The 21,317-nt window shown below is 45.0% G+C and overlaps 1 protein-coding gene and 1 long non-coding RNA gene across 12 annotated transcripts in view; one reads left to right on the forward strand and one right to left on the reverse strand.

Moving 5' to 3' along the window:
* LRRC8D (leucine rich repeat containing 8 VRAC subunit D) overlaps window positions 1-6,048 on the reverse strand; it is a 109,159-nt gene extending 103,111 nt beyond the window's left edge. For 2 of the 10 annotated variants that reach the window (XM_070592469.1, XM_070592462.1), the window contains exon 1: window positions 4,448-4,775. The gene's annotated coding sequence lies outside the window, so the exon portion shown is untranslated. Of the gene's footprint in view, window positions 1-3,576; window positions 3,946-4,012; window positions 4,248-4,447; window positions 4,786-5,240 lie in introns of those variants that run through there. The other 8 variants (XM_070592459.1, XM_070592464.1, XM_070592458.1 and 5 more) reach the window with 8 other exon arrangements.
* LOC103548344 (uncharacterized) lies at window positions 4,705-17,756 on the forward strand. Of its 2 annotated transcripts, XR_011532513.1 has the most exons (3): window positions 4,821-4,981; window positions 7,730-7,806; window positions 14,425-17,667. It is a non-coding gene; the product is annotated as an uncharacterized lncRNA (long non-coding RNA). The 2 variants fall into 2 exon arrangements; XR_544229.2 differs by lacking the exon at window positions 7,730-7,806 and having other exon boundaries at window positions 4,705-4,981; window positions 14,425-17,756.
* Window positions 17,757-21,317: the final 3,561 nt, after the last annotated feature.

Consider the following 21,317-nt stretch of genomic DNA (forward strand, 5'->3'; position numbering starts at 1 on the left):
AACCCTCTTTCCTTCCCCAAATGTGAAGCTATCACTAATTAAGTATTTTGGGCATAGTGGCAAAAAGAAAAGGAAAAAAAACTTATCCTGAGTGGGAAGCAAGCTCATACATGGTTTTTGCCAGTACCAGTTATCCTGTTTACCTCTTCACAAATTTCAAAAGCAACTCTGATCTGGCAAGCTTCAGATTTGCACAGAACATTACAAATTCTCTTCCAGATGTCTAAACAGAATTACAAAGACCCCAGAGGATGGAGTACAGATTTCAGAAGCTTGCAACAGACTCAAATAATTTCAAAAGGGCACCTTAGGTGCAAACATCTGCAAGAGCTAAATGCAATGTAGTTAGGCCACGAACACAGATTTCTCAGAAGCCCCTAAACTAAAAGCAACCCCTGCAATTCATCTCCATCACTTAGCACCCTCGGCTCTCAAATAGGACCAGCATTGCCAAACTACCATGTTTCATATAGTATTAATACAAGTGACTACAAAGCTTTTGGCAAAGTCATCCTCCACTCCTCTGTCATATTGATTAGAAGGCAGAATCAAGATTTTAAAATCTCAAAAGACCTGAAGACTGGACCAAAATAAACAGGATAGTACTGAACAGGGACAAAAAACAAACAAAGTGACCAAAAAACTTCCACTCAACTTCTCAAAAAAAATCTGCTCAACAAATACAGGATGCAACAGCCCAAACAACAAATATCTGGGAGTTTTGACTATCCAGAACCTATACATGAGTCTGTGCTAGGCACTGCTTGGAAAAAAAAAAGGCAGTTTTGTAAGCTTAAGCTGCATAAGTAGATGCTTATGCCTTGGTCTCAGGAAAGAGCTGTCCTACTGTACTCTTTGTTGACCAGATCACATCTTAATTATCATCTTCAATTCCAGACACTCGTTACTCTTCAGGAGAGATGCTGACAAACTGAGAAGACAGCTAGAAACCATGTCCCACACAGGACTGAGAAAAGAATTGGGACTATTTTGCATTGAGAAAAGTTAATTGGGGGAAGGGGGGACATCACACTGTCTTTGTGCTTTCAAAGGGCTGTCCTGTGGAAGGGGGTCATTCTAAAGGAATAGAATCAATGGAACAAAGTTTCAAGGAGGCAGTCTTCACTTCAAATAATAATCATACACACAGTCCAAAGATATAATGATATGTCTTCACAAGTACAGGGTTCCTTGTTCCTGGGGATGTTTAAACAGAGGCTGCCTAGCAAGTGTAAGAATTTACTAAAATAAAGAAGTCAGACCAGGGCCTCTCTAAAATTCCAAATCTGAATCTATGACTCCCCACTTACCCAATATTATACTGCCCTGCTAGCTCATTTGCCATGATCTCTTGAAAATGCCCTTTTCTTCTGAATAGGATTTGCCCAGATCCTAAGCACTTCAGGCCTACGCACAACAGAAGTCTCGTAGATTGGCTTCCTAACCTCAGCGTCCCTACTCACGCGTCAAGAACCACCCTCCTCAGTGCCTGTTCCAAGATCCAACTTCACAGCAGGCTTTAAGTTCACCCTCTAGGGCCAGGTTCTCAACCTTGGCACTACTGACAGTCAGGACAGGATAATTCTTTGTTGTGGGGGGATGTCCTTCACGTTACAGGATGTTTAGCAGGATCCCTGACCTCTACCCACTAGATGTCAGCAGCACCTCCCTCCCAGTTACAAGCAAAAATGTCTCCAGACATTGCCAGATGTCTGCTGGAAGGCCAAACCACCCCCTGTTGAGAACCACTCTTCTTGAGGCAAATGATTAACACTACTGCCTTGTGGTTCAAGTTTTCCACTAACCAGCTTCCCTCTACTTTCCTTCATCAGTCCTGTTCTCTGCTCCAGCCAGGCAAACCTATTTACTGGTTTTGACCTATGACACACCTCAAAGCTTCCCCTAATCTGTGCTCCTGCCCCCTTCCCCAACACACAGAACACTCCCCTCAGGTGCCAAACACCCTTTCCATTTCAGCATTCCTTGACCTCCTAGACAAACACAATCCTTTGCTTCTGGTGGTGTCCTCGGCGGTACCTGTCCACTCTCTGTTAGGACAAGAATCCTCTCTTTCATTGCTAAGGCATCGTAGCCCCTACTCTAGTTCTCTGCTTACTGCTGGTACTCAATAAACACTGACTAGTGTTTCTTAGAACATCAAACACCAGCTCCAATTATGCGTTAAAAATATGTGAAATTTCTTACCAACTACCACTTCAAGAACATGTGTGATCATGAGTACGGTTTCGACAAAACTTTGACTTTTTCATAGCTAGTGCCAATTTTCCTACGGTAGTGAGACTGAACCAAGACTAATTTCCAAAATACAGCTACCAAAACAATTTAGCTATTGGAACATGACAAACACATCAACATTATCTAAAAGTAATCAAAAAATGCCCTGTACAATATAAAAATAAGGAAAAAAGGCCAAGTTTTGACCAAGTTTTTTTTTAATTCTGTAAACCTTGGCAGGGAGAAAAAGATAGAAGTATGGCTCAATACTTTAACTGTTGCATCATACACTACTCAACGTGGTAACGAAAGGACCAGGGGACTGGGTCAGCTAAGGACAGTTTCCTCTCCAACCTTCTAATGTGTTCAGTTTTAATCAACAAAGTACACACTCACACGCCCTCAATAAAAACGAGACAAACCTACAATAAAATGCTCGCATATAGAAATGAACCATGCCAAGTCAACATTTTGGATTTTTTTTTCCCCCAGCTCCGTGGACGACCTAATCATTTTATGGGAGGCTCCCTAAATAACCTAGACATCAAATACTCCAAATCACCTTTACAGAATCCTTATTTTAACCACCTAATTTTCATCTCAGGATCTTTCCTATCTTGCTCTTGCATTTTAACAGGGTTTTAGTCAACTGATGTCGAAGACAGGAGAAGCCACAACTCTATCCCTGTCCTGGGAGATGATCCGTATCTGGTCAGTTTTTATGGACCGTAAACATAAATGCTGTCTGAAGACCCCGTTTACTGGTTATGGCGCAGGACTCTTCCCACAGGTCTGTAAGCAGAGGCCCCAGAAGCGTTGACGGGGAAGATCTGAATCACTGTCATTCTTGGCACTTGGAAGTGCCCGTTGGTTGTTTATAGAGGTAAATAGCCCCCACCATTTCTGCAGACCAGAATTCCCTGCCTGTCCAGTCTTCCAACGTCCAGCACAGTACACGTAATAGCTGCTCAATAAACGTTGCCTAAATGGAATTTTATTATCAAAGCTGCTAAGGAAGTTTTCTCTCTCTCTTTACTCCGGTGTCTCTTTCAAAATATGTCCTCACACTTTTCTTTGCAGAATAAGAAATATTTTTCAAAGTTGAGGAGGAGGAAAGAATGAACTCTGCAAAGCACAGGGGCTCAAGTTGGGCTCACAGTCGGCCAGGGCTCCCCAATTCATTCCTATTCCCCATCTCTTTGCCGACCTCCGGAAAGCTCCCTCCCTCTCACGTTTGAGCTTCTTTCCGGCAAGCCTATTTCCCACCCGGGCCACACCCCCCGCAACCGCGTAACCGCTGGGGTGGCACACCCCGCCTCTCCCCCTCCAGCAGGGACCTACCTCTCCTCCCCTCGACCTGGAGCAGCTCTTCTTCACTGTGTCTGGCTTTTTAACAAACCAAAAGAACTCATTTCTTAACCCGTAAGGGATACCCCAGATAAAGGGGGACAGAAAGAGGAAGGTCCCTTTCAACCCTCCAGTAGGCGGAGGTGATGGTTCTCTGAGCAACCACCCCCAAATCCTACTCCTTTGCAAGACCCAGGACAGGATTCGCGGGGAAGTCCCGCTCCCGAGTGCCCACGCCTCCAAACAAGCTAGAAGCGGATTATACCGGTACCCAACCCGGAGATGGCCCGCGGCGAGCTGCTGCACCTGCGGGCCCCCTGCGCCCTCCCCCTGGCGCGGGGGCGGGGCACGGCCCGCACTCCCCGCCCAGCTCTCTCCGTGCGGGAAGGGGGCGAAGAGGAGGCGTTTCTGGAGAAGTTAAAGGGCTCACCTTCTGGGCCCCGGGCCAGCAAGGCCCGACGCCGAACACCCACCTCCGGGAGGAACCCGCGGGGCCCTAACCGGGTCTCCCCGCCCTTCCGACTGGGCGGAGGGAGGCGAGAAGGGGAGCGCGCGCGAGGGCGAGCGAGAGGGAGGCCCTCCGCGCGCTCCTCTCGAGGCCCCACCGCCGGCGGCCGAGGCGCCCGCCGCTCCCATTGCCCAAAGCGGAACAATCTTCCGGGCCCGGGCGGTCAGAGGCGGGAGCCCAGCCCGGCCCCGCTCGCCGCCTGCGCCCCCCATCCCCCGCCCCCAGTTCCCGGCTGCAGCCTCGGCTCAGGCCGCGGCGCCGCGGGGCAGGACGCGGGCGCCGGGGGGCGCGCTTCGACCCCGGCGCGGCTCCCGCCCGCGCAGCCCCCGGCCCCTGCCCCGAGAGGGGCGCACCAACCTTGGGGGGCAGCCCGGGCAGCCTGGCCGCCGAGCCCCGGCTTAGGCTGAGGCGGGAGGTGGCGGCATCACCTGCGGCGGGCGGCGGCTGCACCGGGACGCGCCGGGGCGGCGAAGGCGCGCGGCGCCCTGGACCCTGCTCCCGCGGCCCCGCCCGCGGCTGCCACCTCGAAGCGCGGCGCAGGAGCCGGGGCACCACGGGTGGCGGCAGCGGCGGCGACGGGAGCAGCAGCACATGACTCTGTAACGGGGGGAATTAGACAAAGCGTAACATGGACTCCGGGCCCGTGCAGGCGCTGCAGCTCCGGGACCAACCGCAGCCGGCGAGCGCCGCGACTGGCTCGGCCGCAGCCAATGGCGCGGGCCCGGGCCTCCATGTGATTGCGAGCGCTTTCCCTGGGTTGTCCTGTGGCGCCCGCCGAGGGTAGGGGCGCTTCCGCAGCCGGCCGGCCGGGCTGACTAGAGGGGCGTGTGTGGCGAATGAGGGGGCCCACGGTCGGGGACTGGCGGCGACAGGCTGCTAGACGCCTAGCAGGTGCGTGGGGCGGGGAAGAGCCGCAGCCGCAGAGCGCCGTCGCCGAAACACTCATCTGTCAAAGAGCCACCTGGGCAGGGCGCGGTGCCAGGCAGCCGCTGTGGCCAGCGGGGAGCGCGGCAAGGTGGCCTCTTCTGAGTCTGTCCTCTTTACTAAAACTCGGATATTAGGACTTAGGGAGAAATGCAATGATAGGGTGGGGGGAAATTTGCGTAAAAGTCATCTAAGCGGCTTCCAACCCTAAAGAGAAAGTACTTACGTGGGATTTGGGGCGCACACAATTTTATCTCGGCACGAAGAGCTTCCTGGCCACGTTCGTTCGGTCTCTGTTATTAGAATATGCTAGACAGTAAGTTCTTGTTTTAATCTGAGTCTACTCTTTTTTCCACTGCTTTTTGCCAAAAATATCTTGTATCTGACGCAGGCGGATGAAAGATTGTCTTCTGCTTGGAGGCGTTTTCCAACCTGATAGTTTTCCCTCTGGTTTTTGTTATAAGATCGAAGTAGATTTGCAGTCTTTTTCGTGGGTGGGGAGAAGCAGGGGTCGAGAAATAGTCAGGAGAGATGTTTGGAATTGTTGACCAATGGTTCCACCCCAGTACTTTGATCCCTCTCTCCTTCTATCTGAATCCACCCGTTTGTGTGAACAATGGGAAGTCTCATCTCTTTTCTCCCAAGATCTCTCCGTGTCACTGAATGTTCAATCAACATTCCCTCGGCATCTAAATGGTCTTCATAAGCTGGCTGCGCAAAATGTTACAGATAGGACGGTGTGGGCGCAGCTGTAGCGAGGCACTAAAGAGAGTGGTTTTCCAAGGTTTCGGGAAAGGCTTCAGAGAGAAGGGGTGGTAGAACTGACTCTTGGATAGTGAGCACTTGTTCACCAGGCGCTGGAAGTAAAGATGAGCAGCCTGACAGGAAAGAGTATGAACAGAGAGGTCCAGAGCACACTCGAGGGACTGTCCTAGACTGCTTACAGGATGACACTAGATTTTGAGTTCTTCTGACCTCTTGCTCTCTCACTTCCCTTGCCCTGTCGCTCATGCCAGCAGCCTCTCCTATTCCACACACCCAGCCAAGAAGGAGGTGTGTGGGCGGGGGCTGTGTGACGGGTGATCTCATCCCGGACCAGATTTGCCGATCTGGGAGGTTAAAGCACTTTTACAACTGTCAACATCTAGTGGTGTGATATTTTGATTGAAAACATCCCACTATTATAATTAATTTGGAATGTTTTGTTGTTTGTAAAAACACTTTGTTCCACGTTTTGATCTTCCCTGGGTTTTAAACTATGATTCTAGATTTGAGAGAAATGTCATTTCAAGATGGGTATAAATTGAGAAAAGAAAAAAGCAATATTCAGAAAATAGTCAACTGTGGAGAAACAGGTAATCTCATACACTATAAATGTGAGTGCAAATTGGGTGACTGCCTTTGGAGGACAATTTGGCAATTTTGGATAAAATAAGTCTGTGTATTCTTTGTGATCAGGCAGTTGCACATCTAGGAATTTATACGTTGGGACTATGTTTGCAAAAAATATGTATTCAGAAATATTTACACGTGTGCAAGTTTGTTTATGCAGCATTGTTTGTAATAGAGGAAGTGTGTAATGGTGTAAAAGTCTAAACACAAAATCCCAGTAGGGAATTACTTAAGCAAACTATGCTTGATCTGTAGAAGGAAACCTCAAGCAGTCATTACTAAAGATAAGATGATACCAATGTGGAAGAATGTCCAAAATCTGTAAGTGAAAAAAAGCAAGTTGCAGAACATTATCAATAGCATAACCCCATTTTTATTTGTATTTTTTTTGTCATAAAATATACATGTTATTAAATGTATGCTTAGGGGAAACCTGGAAGCATGCATATCAGGCACTTAACAGTGATTGTCTGGATGTGAGATTAGCTGGGCTGTTCACTTTCTGTTAAAAAGTGCTGTGTGTTTGAATTGTTTTTATGTGGAGCACATATTACTTTGATAATAAGGAAAATAATAAAAAATTTTTTAAAGATAAAAAAGCTCTACCCATGACAAATAATGAAAGGTCACTCTGACGGTCTAGGATGCAAAAATTGTCAGCTTCCCCTATTCCCCAAGGAAAACAAACAGGAAGGAGGCAGCAAAAGACAATGACTGATTTGCCACTGGATTCAAAGTTAGGAAATATGATAGAAAAGGAATCTGAGGCTACTTGAGACATGTCTGAAAGGATGAGCTGGGGGAAACGCAATAAGGCTTCAAGGAAGTTCTAGGGAACGAAAACCTAGAGCGCACCTACTGTCTTCTGCTGAGTTATTGTGGTCAGGGATCGGCAACTGTTCCAGCACATGGTAAATCTGTACAAACTAACAACAGCTAATGCAATGCCTATGATGGCTCAGAGTACTTTACAGATATTCACTTTGAGTCCTCACGGCAGCCCTCTAAGGTAGATACTATTAGTATCCTCATTTTTTAGACAGGAAACAAAGGCCTGGAGAGGTTATATAAGTAACACAAAATCACACAGTCTTTAAGTGGCAGAGCTAGACTTTTAAGTCAGGCAGCCTGGTTCCAGAAGTCCAAGCACTTACAATACTGTCTAAAAGGACCATGTAAGATAAATGCCAATGTATGTGCATCTCTTTCTACCAAGTATTGTAATTCTGAGGTGATTCTGTTTACCTAAACCATAGCACTTGGCATGCCATAAGGCACTCAATAATACTTATTGAATGAATAAATAATTGACTTTCCTACTAGAGAAGAAGCTGAGCCCCTTGGAGGAGTGATTTTGCATTGTTCCTTTTTTCTTCAGCTAGTAGAGTGCCCAACATGTGGTAAGCAATATGAATTTCAATAATCTGTATACGTGTTTTTGAAATACTGTGCAGTGATCAAGGTTTATAAATGGGTCCCAAATACAGTGGGGTAGCTTATGAATAGTATCATGATGAATTCCTTGTAAAGTGAAAAATAGCCCTGGGGGGAAGGGGCTAAGTCTGAATATACCTGCATAACTGTACACAGATAAATGTAGACTATGTTTGCTTGGAAAGTGGCAGTAATGCTGAAGAGCTAAAGAGATGCAGGATTTCAAATTATTTGAGCCTCTCTCTTTTTCTCTCACTTCTCTTGGTTTCTGAAATGGAAATAATAATAACATATATCAAGTTATTTTGAGGCCAAGGATTAAATGATGTATGGAAAGGGCTTAGCTAAGTGCCTAGAACATAGACATTGCTCAGGAAATGTTACCTATTATAAGTGTATCTATGTATTATAAGTGTGACCAGATTTCTTAATCTATGGTGACTCTATGAATACTAGAGCTAACATAATATGTGACATCTGGGAGTTCATATACATATGTTTACACTTATAGAAGAGGGGCTCAGCCTAAGCAAAGGGTAAAGCAGTTGTCTTCTCAGCTTTCTTCTTCTGCACTGCCTCCCAATTTCCTCTTCTTTCTATTTCTTTAGATGGGTTAAACCTTTTCACTTCTTAGACTAATTTAAACTCTCAGCCTTAGAGGTAGGAAGCAAATTGTCTCCCTTCTTCATAGCTGAGGAAAATGAAATTCTGGACAATTCTGGAGACTAGACTAGAAATGAGCAGGTTGAGGGAGGAAAAGAGTGTGGAGGAAATGGAACTGGGCAGAGTGTGTGGGGTAACTCTCCATGAGTTCTGACATAAAGTAAGGTCCAAAGAGGAAGAGAAATTGCCAGACTGCTATAGTTAGAAATAACATGGTGAAATTGAAACCAGAAAAACTAAGGGTACATGTCTTAATCAACCACAATGAGCAGAAAGAAGTGGCCTTATACATTCTAAAATGGATTCATAGAGTGATAAAATTAGGGTTGCCTATCTAGGTAAACTAGTGCTTCTTCATTGATAGCCCTTCACTGGGGAAATTAAAAAAAAAAACATAAAGAAACACCAAATTCAACCTCTTGAGGATCTGAACCCATATCCCCTGCCTTCTTTATCCATGCTCTTATCAAAAGTCAGTCCCTTCACTTTTGCATCAGCTCTCATCCAATCTCAAATGATAACTCCAGAAATTGTCTCCTGTCTTCTATATCATTGATTTTCCCTTCTTTACTCGGTGAACGCCAGCACTATTTTTTTAAAATGCTATTACTTTTCCTATCTTAAGGAATAAAATTTCTGTTGACCCTGCTTTCTCCACTCCTCTTCTCTCCTTTGCATTTAAACATCTCAAAAGAATTGTATAAATATCTCAAAACAATTGTATAAACCCACTGTCTCTAAATCCTTTCTTCCCGTTTTCTCTTCAACTCAATCTAATCAGGGTTTTTCTCTCAATGTATCACTGAAACTGATGCTCCCAATGTATCTGGTGACTTCCACTTTGCTAAATATGGTGCTCAATTCTTGGTCCTTAATTGACTTCTCAGCAGCGTTGGACACCATTGACTACTCCCTTCTCCTTGGTGAACTGCCTTGTCTTGCCTTCCACGACCATGCACTGACTCCCTTTGAGGAGCTCATCCAGTCAGATAGCTTTGAATTCCCTCTCTATGCCCACAACCCCGCATTTATATCCCCAGCATAGTTCTCTCTCCTGAGCTCCAATTTGTGTTTCTAACTGCTCACTTGGTTTTCCCACTTAGACATCTAATAGATATCTCAAACTTAAGTTCAAAACCAAACTCCTGATTTCCCCTCAAAACCTGTGCAACTCACACAGCTTTCCCCCTCTCAGTAAACGGCAACTCCATCCTTTCAACTGTTTAGGTTAAAAGCCTTGGAGTCATCCTTGACTCTTCTCTCTCTCACAACCTACATTGAAACTATCAGGGAATCCTGTTGGCTCTACCTTCTAAATATACCCCTCCATTGCTCCACCTTAGTTCCATCGACCAATCCTCTCTCCTGGATGAACTCATTAGCTGCTTAACTAGTCTATGTGCTTCTACTCTCGGCCCATCCCTCCCTATAGTCTGTTCTCAACAGCAGCCAAAGTGACCCTTTTAACATGTAAGTCTAATCATCTCATTCCTTTGCCCAAACCCTATGATAGCTCCCCATTTTACTCAGAGTAGAACCAAAGTCCTTGCAGTGACTTGCAAGGTTCTCACGTGATCTACATTCCCTCCAGCCCCAAATGTTGCTTACTCAGGGAAGCATACGCTGACAACCATATCTAAAATTGGAACTCTCTGCCTACTCTCATTCCTCTTACCTTGCTTTATTACTTTCCTCTGAGCACTTATCATTTGCTTATTATATATATTTTTTGTTTAATATCTATCTCTCCCTACTAGAATATAAGTCCTTTAAAAAAAAAAAGACAGTTCGTAGGACCAAAACAAAGAGACAACCCACCAATTGGGGGAAAATATTTGCAAGTCATATATCTGACAAGGGGGTAATCTCCATAATATATAAGGAGCTCACGCAAATGAACAATAAGAAAGCAAACAACCCGATCAAAAAGTGGGTGGAGGAGATGAACATTTTTCCAAAGAAGATATACAGATGGCCAATAAACACATGAAAAGATGTTCAACATCGCTAATCATCAGGGAAATGCAAATCAAAACTACACTAAGGTGGCCGGCTGGTGGTGCAGGGGTTAAGTGCACACATTCTGCTTTAGTGGCCCAGGGTTCGCCAGTTCAGATCCTGGGTGCAGACATAGCACCGCTTGGCAGGCCATGCTGTGGCAGGCATCCCACATATAAACTGGAGGAAGATGGGCACGGATGTTCTTCAGCAAAAAGAGGAGGATTGGCAGCAGATGTTAGCTCAGGGCTAATCTTCCTGGAAAAACAAAAAACCCACTATACTAAGATACCACCTTACGCCTGTTAAAATGGCTATAATCACTAAGACTAAAAATAAATGTTGGAGAGGGTGTGGAGAGAAGGGAACCCTCACACATGCTGGTGGGAATGCAAACTGATGCAACCACTATGGAAAACAGTATGGAGATTCCTCAAAAAACTAAAAATAAGACCCACCATATGACCCAGCTACCCCACTACTGAGCATCTACCCAAACAATCTGAAATCAACAATCCAAAGTAACATATACACCCCTATGTTCATTGCAGCACTATTCACAATAGCCAAGACATGGAAGCAACCCAAGGGCCCATCGACTGATGACTAGATAAAGAAGATGTGGCATATATATATACACACACACAATGGAATACTGCTCAGCCAGAAAAAAAGACAAATTCATCCCATTTGCAATAACATGGAAGGACCTAGAGGGAATTATGCTAAGCAAAATAAGCCAGACAGAGAAAGACAAACACCATATGATTTCATTCATATGTGGAATATGAACAAGTACTGGGACAAAGAAAACGGTTCAGTGGTTACCAGGGGAAGGGGTATGGGGGGGGCCACTGTGGGTGAAGGGGAAAACTTATGTGGTGACAGTCAAGAAATAATGTACAACTGAAATCTCACACTGATGTAAACTATTATGAACTCAATAAAAAAGAGTTTGTCTTGCTCACTCATTATCCCATGTGTTTAGAATAGTGTCTGACTCATAGTAGGCACTCAGTAATTATGGTTTAATGAATGAATGAATTTTTTCCAGATTTCTAATCAACGTAAACTCAGGGAAATTTTTCCGAGGAGGAGATTTTTTTCATATGCTGTTCTCTAAGTATCTGTTAACTGAGAAAAAGCCGTTCATAGTCAGAGTCTCCAAATTCAGACCTTTTACTAGAACAGCACCGAGTAGTTTATGTGGCAAAGAAGAAACAGCAAAACATATTGCCTTTTTGCTAGTCCCTTAGCAAGCAGGAAAAGGAAAACAACCTGACCCGAGTGAACAGAAAAAATTATAAAATAATAATTCCAAAGTCCTAAATTATATTCTTATTAAGGAAACTATTTAAGCAAAGTAACACAATAGTGAAAAGAATGTTACAGCAGATTAAACAGTCACTTCCTTGTAACATATTACTTACTTTAAAACTGTCATATTGTGTAGTAAAGTTGCTATCTCTTCTAATCTGGCTAAAAGAAAAGGTTTAAGTGAAATGAAGGGACGTAGATGTGACATAAAATATCAAGTGGGGATCTTAATTATAGTTTTGTTGATTGAAAGTTGAAATGACACAAAAATCCTGAGAAAAAGCACCATAAAAAAGGAATTGGGCAATACTTTGAAACAAAACAAAACAAAATCAGCCCCCAAAGCAAACTAATTTGTACGGTCATTTGAAAAGAGGAAGAAAGAGTAATTGCTGTTGCCAAATGGTGAGCTGACTGTTTAAAAATCCTCATGGAACTCAGTCTGTTAGGATGTCTCGTCAGAGCTCTTGTCTGTGGGAAGAGAAGATGAGCACAGCCAGAAACCTTAAATGTCAAGATGAGGCTGAGCAGTGCTTGGGCTGGAGAGAGGAATGTGGAGGACAGGAAGAGAGAAGCCAATGTGTGGGGTTTTCTTACTCATGGGTGAAATTCTAGCATTCTGGGTTTGAAAGATTATTATGTCTGGGCACTGTCTGAAACTACATCTGACAGCTCTTGAAAACAGTGCGGGCTGGAGATGATTTGAAAATAAAATTTAGACTGAGAGGTTGTGTTCATGAAACTGAGAGTCAGCGTTGTCCTAATGCGAGCTGCTCCTTGGGCAATGCAGCTGTATAGGAGGAGGCAGCAGTCCATCTCCTGTTCCTGATCATTCTCGAAGTCAGAGCCTTTGCTCAGCCCAGGTAGAGCACCTGAGCCCAAGGGGACCTACGGCTGTGAGTCTAAATCTGAACACATGAGACTAGGTGACCAGGTTCCTTCCATTCCTAAGATTCTATGATGTCCCCTGAAGTTTATCTCCTTTGCTCTAATAGATAATTCCTCTTCCTTCTTTCCTCGTTAATGTTTACCTGATCTCCTAAAAATCTCTACTCTTTTTCTCTCCTTCTAATGGAGTAAGAATTTTGTGAGTTAACTATGTGAGTCTCTCTTCTCTTTTTGTGTGATATGTGGGTGACAACCTGTAGACCCAAAGCCTACAGATATGTTTCAACTGCATAGTGTTTTCTTAAAAAAATTTTTAATCACTTGCCAATATTTAATAATCAGGAAATGTCACATAAATATCCAGATTGCCAGCACTTTTAACAACTGAAACATGTGGAAAACCTGGATTAATTCCTGCATAGCAAATCCTCCTGGGACTGAGTAGCCTGCCCCCTTCCAGCTAGTTCTCACTGCAATTCACAAGTGCCAGGGCCATTCCCCATTGTCCCTGGCTCTGAAGCCGAGAGGGACAATTGCCCTTTATTATTTTGTGTACACTATTGTTTTTTCTAAAACAGAGAAACATTTCTTGGTACCATTCTTAATATTCCCTACAAAAGTGATTCACGTTTCCTATACCCAACCGACATTTAAACTGCCTATCCGGCTGCTCTAGGAATTTGAGCTTGTGATCCATGGTTTGTGTTACCTGGCTGCTTTCTCAGGTTTTCAGAAAGGAAACATCTAAACAGAATTCAAAAATGAAATGGTGGAATGCCTTAAGCCCCCAAAAGTGCAGCACAGTAAATAATTAGTATAATTATCAGATGGTTAGACTAAGGAGGTACTTCCAGCTAGGACTCTGATATTCATACCTTATAAATCATTATATTTTCAGAGAAACTTATTCCTCAAGCAATCCTGTAAGGTATGTATCACTACCTCCATTTTTACATATGCAAAAACCAAGGCACAGAGAAGTGAAGGGATTTGCCCATGGCCACCCAGCTAATAAATGCCTGACCCAGAAACCAAGCCCACATTTTTGAGGCAAAGTTCACTGCTCTTTATGGCACATCATAGCTGCTGCAAATCGTCCTTGAAAGTCAATATGCTGTCATTCTGATAAATCTTTAGAATGTTCTCTACCATCAACTCAATAACATGTTTCAATGCCTCACAGCCCAGCTAGTGAGGAGAAATCTTGGATGATCTTTGACTCATACCCTGCCAGCCCCCATATCTAACCAGGTGAATTATCCTATTTTTCCTTTAAAGAACTATTCTACCCAAATGTTTCTCTCCATTCCCTCTATAAAATCCATTGGCTCACTCTTGAACTAATTTAATGGTCTCCAGCTGAGGTCCTTACACAGCACTCTGTGCCCCCTCCAATCTGTATTTACAGGAAAAGCAGATGGCCTTGTAATACAGCTTCCTGGTGCCATTGCTTGTCTCAGAAACTTACAGTGGTTTCCTGACGCATTAGCTATAAACTAGTGGGTCTGATGTTCAAGGTCCATCCTTGTGGATGCTATGATGTTGTTCCCAATACCTGCTGTCCTCCTCTGTGGGAGAATTATAGTTTCCCACCCAGTGACTTTAGGCTTGGCCATGTGACTTGCTTTGGCCGGTGAAATGTGAATGAAAATGACATGTACCACTTTTGAGAAAGAGCCATTCTGGTTTCTCATTATCTTTCTTTTCCCTCTTCCTAGAAAATGGCAATGTGCCAGATTGGAGCTGCTCCTTCAGCCTGGATCTTAGGATGAAGAAAATGTGGAAGAGTTATAACCAGCATGGAGGCTGATCCTAGGGCAACGGGGACTTATAGGAGGAGGCAGTCCCATCTCCTGTTCATATGAGACGACATATAACACGAGCAAGAAAGCAACGTTTGCTACTGTAGCCACTGAGAGTTTGAGGTTGTTTGTCATAGGGTAGCCCAGAGAGAGCTGACTGTTGCAGCCTCCATAAGCAGTCTGTTTCCTTGACTCCACACACTATGCTCCTTTCCCAGGGCTCTGTACAGAGCATATGCTGTCCACAGCTTTTCTAGTCCTCACAGAATTAGAGCCACTTAACTCACACTATCATTTTGCTTCATATCAATTTAGTCCCAAAAGATGTGCTCAGAACTTGCTGGCTCTGCCCAAGTTCTCCAGGGTGTGGCCACAGGAAATCTAGAAACCTGTTGATTTTCTATTAGTACATACAACAGAATGATCATACAAGCTGGCCCTTAATAGCAAATAGTTGGTGCACTAATTAAACATAGCAGTGCGCTGAAATAGGGTCCAGCCCCAGGGCGAAATCCTCAGAAGACTGATCCAAAGACCCCCATCTCATGAAGAACCTGTTTTCTTCATGCCCAATTTTTGTAGTTCTCACTACCTGCCAACCTTTCCTATTCGCCCTTCTGACTCTGACCCAGTCTTTAAGACATGCCTCTCATGAATCCTACTTTTCAGGATACCTGCATAGATGGTGGGAAAGTGCCCAGGGACGACGTAAAACAGCAGTGTGGTGCCAGGAGCCTGGTTAAACCCCAAGGCAACTGTCTCCAGAGTGCTCTAGCACTAGGCTGCACCAAGGAGGCAAGGAGACGTTCAGAAGTTTCCAGAGGCAAATTAGGATCAGAAGCCAAGGGAAATGGAATTGGGCATCAGAAAAGCAACACTGGCATGAAGCTGTAGACAGCAGGCAGAATCATTGGATGGAAAAGGATAAAAGAATGGTGAGAGGAAGTGCAGAGTGGATGAGGTTCAGCAGTTGTGACACCACAACTGCAAACACGGGGCTTGAGGCAGAACATTTCTTTGTGTAGAGGCTGGAGGGTGTGGCAGCTCCTCCTTCAAGGATCTTCCCTAACTACTTTGGTTCTCACAGAAAACCTAGGCCACTGGGCCAAGCCCTCCAGGTCAGCCCTGGTGCATGAGCAAGGGTTCTAAGGTCATGCCAGGGAGGGCACCTGTTAGGTGTCAGTCAGAGCAAGGGCAGCGGGGAAGGAGGCGAGAAGTCACAGGCTAGGAGTGGCAAGGGGGGTCGGGGCTGGCGGAGCAGAGAATCCAAGGGCAAAAGCAGGAAGGAGTATGGGAATTGGGGAGATAAGAGAGGGGCTGGCTGTTCAGACAGCAGGCAAAGTGGAACAAGGTGTGGGTGCAAACTGGGGTCAGGAACAACCCAGAAAATGGATTCTGACAGCTATTTGACTTTTAAACATTGGTTTGGGGTAATTCTGTTGGGTGAGAACTTAAAGTGCCAAGCTCTGATACCCACCTCTGCTACTCTGAACCATTCACTGTAAGATATAATCATATATTGTTTTGTGTTTCCCCTGCTATTTTACATGTGTTTCTTTTGAGTCTCCCAACTGAGACCTAGACTCTGTCTTGTGTTTCTTCAGTCTCTCCCACTGTCTTGTGCAGTGATGAGCTGATGGTTATTAATTTATGAATTAATACCTACCATCAGTCCTTTTTATTATTTGTTCTCCTGGCCATTGTCATACACGCATGCATTCAACAAAATTTTATTTTTATACATTATAAATAATAACAATATTTACTGAGTACTTATTAACTGTGAGTCAAGCATCATGCTGGGTGCTGAAACACATATATCGATAAAGCATACTCCTGGTCCTTGAAGAACTCACAGGCTGGTGAGGAGAGACAGACATGCAAGAAGAAAGAGTGTGCTCTCTATGGTGTATGAAGGGTGGCTTCATAGAAGAGAAGAGATTTTTTTGGGTCCCAAAGGATACATAGGAGTTCACCCGGTGGATAGGATGGGGCAAGTCCCACAGGCAGAGGGAATGGTATGAGCACAGGCATAGAGCTTGATTCTTCAGCTCCATTCTATCCTGTAGACATAGGACACCCTGTCCTAGGGCCCTTCTACACCTAAATTCCATGAGTCCTTGGTTAAGGATAAATGTACAACTTCTGTTTATACTGTGCACAAAGTGAGAGCCTTGGCTTTATTCTTTTGCCTCACTGACAAACATGCAAGTAAAGCCAGTTGCTTTTTTGATGGGGCTTTGTTGAATTTTTAATCTCTCATCAAAAGTCTAAACATGAGGTTCTTTGCCTTTTTCCTTGTGAGCACTAGACTTGAGTGGCAACTTGAAAGAATTACTCTTCTCATCTTGTCTGCTTTTGATTAGTTAATTGAAGTACTATACATCATGAATAAATACTTCACATTCATTTTGACCACAAATAATTTTTTTTACAATAATGAATTTAAAAATGATTCCTGTTATCTACAAATTTCTCCGCATCCTAAAAACCTTTTTATTTAGCCAAGGTGGTCCGACAGCACTTTATCCAGCTCTGAGTGAGCACTTTTATCTTGTGAGTTATTATGGGATGCTTGAAATGACATGGATTCTAAAGAATGATGTTATAACACACAGTTCGGAGAGAGTGGGCAGTTTATCCAAGAAGGGAGTTTTCCCTCTGCTGAAGTCTAAGTGTCTCCCTCTGTTATCCCCAGACCTTAGACACACCAGTTCAAGTTACAGACTGGATTTACGAGTCTTTAAGTATGTGCAGAAACTTGGGGCCAGAGAGCGTGTATTGTGAGTCCATTAGGAAAAGACATGGTGGCGTCCCAGTGAAGAACACAGTGCCATAACTGGAAAGGTCAACAGCGGACATTGCAACAACCATGTGGCTGGGTGTGAACACCAAGATGATTGGGGCTTTACAGTCATGCCTGGAAAGGCCTCCCCAGTACTTTAGCTTAAAAGCCCAGAGAGCGAACGGCTGTGCCCTGACCACTTTGACCCCCCTGGGGGCAGTGCTGGAATTTGTGCTTGGACTTCTTGCCACGCAGAACAGCTGAGAACCTTTCCTGGATTCAACTTTGACCCAGGACGACTCTTGGGTTTGGGTGGATGGAGGGCTGAGATGTTTGTTGCCATAATTTGTTATGCTCTGCAAGAGCACCTGAGTTCTTTGTTTTGTTGTTGTTGATGATGGTGGTGGTGGTGTCTGTGTGTGTGTTAGTTTTGCATGATAATGGACAAAGATTTGAAATCTCACTCTATCTCCCACTTGCTTCATATCTTTCACACTGCTGGCTGGTTGGAAGCAAAGAATCCTGCAGGAGAGAGGTGCTGAAAGCAGCTTTAGGCAGCCAGGACTCCCCATCCACAGGACTCCTCCCTCCTTCTCCCACCCTGCCCTCTGCAACTCTGAATTCTTTTTCTGAAACTCTCACCTAAATCTCCACCTTCTTTTAAGTTCAGGATGAACCCCAGTGTGGCACATTTGTGATGTTGTGCGGGGGCAGCAGTCCAAAAATAAACTATTGTGTTGAGGCGGGGAAAGGCTGGTTTTGAGAGGCGTGCCAGCCAGCCATGATGTTCAGTAGCGCTTATTGGTTAATGTCTGCAAATTTTCTTTTTCTACAAAAGCTAAATGGGGCTCATTAAACTCCTCTGGTGTAATTTTTTTTAAAAAAGAAAGGACAAGTTAAAAATAGCCTAAGTACAAGTCTTGGAGGCAGTGAAAGCGTTGGTTGTTAGGAAGAACTGGTGATGAGATCTGTGGAGAGGTTTTCACAATTGAAATTTGAAGCCCTGCAGGAGCTCCAGGACCCCAGCAGGAGGGGAAGGCAAAGGGCTAGGGAGGGAGGCCTTGGGGTCAGAGCACAGGTTCCAAGAAGGGACTCACACCAGATTCAATTCAATTTTGCTTTTATCAAGCACCTATATTAACATATAAGCTACCAAATAGTCTTAATATAAGTTCATGACTCAGGTCTGGATGTCAGGATCCGGGTATAATTTCATGAGGGAGTTGGGACCAGAAAATCTGAAGGACTGTCCCAGTTTGAGGCCCCAGCTCTTTGAAGAAGACGATTGTCCTGACCCATCAAGGGATGATAAGACCTTGCGTGCCCTGCCGTGTGCCCAGAGAAAGGAGAAGATGAGATAAACAGGTAACCAGTGTGTGAATACAGCAGGAAGTGGGGTTTTATTCACTTGTCCCTCACTAATGATCCCCTGTGTCAAGAGCTAAACAAGGAGGGTTCAGGTGGCAGCAAATTATATTCTGACGCCTCCCTCCCCAGGTGTTCGTGTTGGTGAAAGGGAAGGTGTAGACAGCCTTGGAGATGAAAATTAGTCACCAGTGAGCTCTCTGTAGCTGAGAGCTGTAACAAGGGCCTGTGGCAGCTGGGAGGGGCTGCTTGTGGACACAGTAGATGCATGTTTGTGTGGCCCCGGTCTTCTGAACACCTGAGCGCTGAGCCGGCTCTCCTCTGACAACCGCCTCCCAGCTCTCAGTGTGGTGCCAACCACGCCAGCTCCCCATGACTTAGGGCCTTTCTTGCTTGTACCGATGTTAATTTGGATTCATAAACCTGTGAACCTTTCCTGCTTCTCCCTGCCTCCTGGAGGAACAGGGAGTAAAGTGAGGGTGGCGAAGAATGACTCATCTGCAGGAGGGAGGGAACACCTCCAGCCTCTCCCCAGGTTATGTCCTTGCTAATCCCCACTCCAGGCAGGCCACATGTGGAGCACATGGGTTGACTTAGAAGATCTTGAAAGATTGTCCAGCGATGATTTCTGGGGCTTGAGTGCTACCCCCTCTCTCCCGGTTCATGAGCAATGAAGAGATGGTGAGCAGATGGTGGGTAAGGTTGAGATAGACATTAAAGCAGAGACAGCCACTTGGCAGACTTGTGGTAGGGGGATGCATGCACCAGATTGGGGCCCCAACTGCGTGACGTGTGAGGCCTTGGTAACCCCCTTGGTAAGCATCCCTGCTATGGGTCCCCGAGGATGCGGTCTGAGAGTGATGGCTCCCGCGTCTGGGAAGAGGACTGCAGGAGGAGTTGCAGCAGCACTAGTGGCCTAGTGGGCTCCATTCCTGCCTCTGGCTTGTGCCTTGGGCTCGGGAACCCAGCCTTCCCCCGTCTGCTGAACCGTCCTCATACTGACTCACCCCAACAGCAATGATTCTGGGGGCCCGACTTCTTGAGTGCAATAAGAATATTAGAAACCTATTCTAAAGGCTTCTTATCTGCTGGGCACCATGCCAGGCTTGTAGCTACATTATATCTCATTTATTCATCAGCCAGTCCCAGGTTCAAGTCCTGGCTGCACCATTTATTCTGAGGGCCACTTTAGGCAAATGACTTAACCTCTCTGAGCCAGTTTCTTCAAGCAGTAAAAAGTGAATAATAAAAGCACTTATATTAGATAGTTGAGAGGATTAAATAAGTTAATGCATGGAAAGTGCTTAGCAGAGTGCCTGGCTCAGCGCTCAATAATGTTAACCATCACTGCTATATGCTGGGATTATTATCACCATCATTAGGCCTATTTGACACATGCAGCCAAGGCTACTGGCAGCTCTGGTATTCTTGCCTGGGTTTGAGGGACTTTAAAACCTGGATTTTTTTCCATTATGCCTCATTACTTTTTAAGATTTCTGTTACAGTATGTGGCAATTATAAGAATCAGAGTCATTTGAACTCTCCTGAAAGTGGAACAGTGTCATCTCTTGTTTCCTATTAATAGTTAAACGCACTGGCATATAGATCACAAAATGGTTTCACTTTAATATTACACACTCAAGTTCAGGGATGGTGTCTTACAAATTTTTGCTTCCTCAGTGTCCAGCAGAGTGCCTGTCACTCAAAGCCGCCCAATACATGTGCATTGAGTTGCACTGACTTGAATCCACAGGGAAGTGAGGCTGTGACTTAACTAGGACTTCACAGCTCCCCTCAGCCATCCCCTGGGTGCCCCATTTGACCTCAAAGGTCATTGTCTCCATCCTTCCTAGCCTATTGTAAATTAAGGTGGTTTTCAAAGTTTATTCCCCCATATTTGTCTCCTCTTAGTCACTCTTCTCAGTTTATTCATTCACCGATTCTACAATAATCATTAAGAGCCTACTATGTATCAGCTCTGTGCTTGGTGCTGAGACACAATAATGAACAAGGAAACCAAAGTTCCTGCTCTCACAAAGGATACAAGAGGTATCCGGGAGGTGAGGTTGGAATAAAGTCACTCAGGAATGACGTGTGCATGAGACAGAAAGATTGTGCACCGTGTGCCATGCTCTGGCAGAAAAAGTACAGGTCCATGGGAACACGCAGCAGGAGCGCCTCCCCAGGACTCAGACTCGGCCAAGATCACGGGAAGCGGCCTAAACCGAGTTGCGAAGTGCGGTGGGAGCCACACAGGTAAGGGACGCAGGGGAGTTATGTTTGAGGCAGAAAGAAGTGCTGGGAAACTGCAACCCAATAGAGATCTAAGGGTATGAGAGGAAGGGAATAGAGCTCTCCCGCTTGAGAAACAAAATGTATAGAAATCAGCCAACTTGAGAAAATGTCTGAAGGAACAGCAACAAATGGCAAATTACATTAAATGATGTAATATATATGTGTGAACACATCCAGAACACGAGAAGTATTTCACCAAAAATAAGGTTCTCAGACTACCTGCATCAGTCACCCAGAATGCTTGTTAAATATGAAAGGACATTATGTCTGGCCTCGGGAATCATAACGTCTGGAGGTAGGGGCTGGGCATCCACAAGTTCAACAAGCACTCTGGGTGATTATGATGCCTATTAAGGTTTGGGAA

The sequence above is a fragment of the Equus przewalskii genome, chromosome 24 (genome assembly GCF_037783145.1).
Source record: "Equus przewalskii isolate Varuska chromosome 24, EquPr2, whole genome shotgun sequence".
Lineage (NCBI taxonomy): Eukaryota > Metazoa > Chordata > Mammalia > Perissodactyla > Equidae > Equus > Equus przewalskii.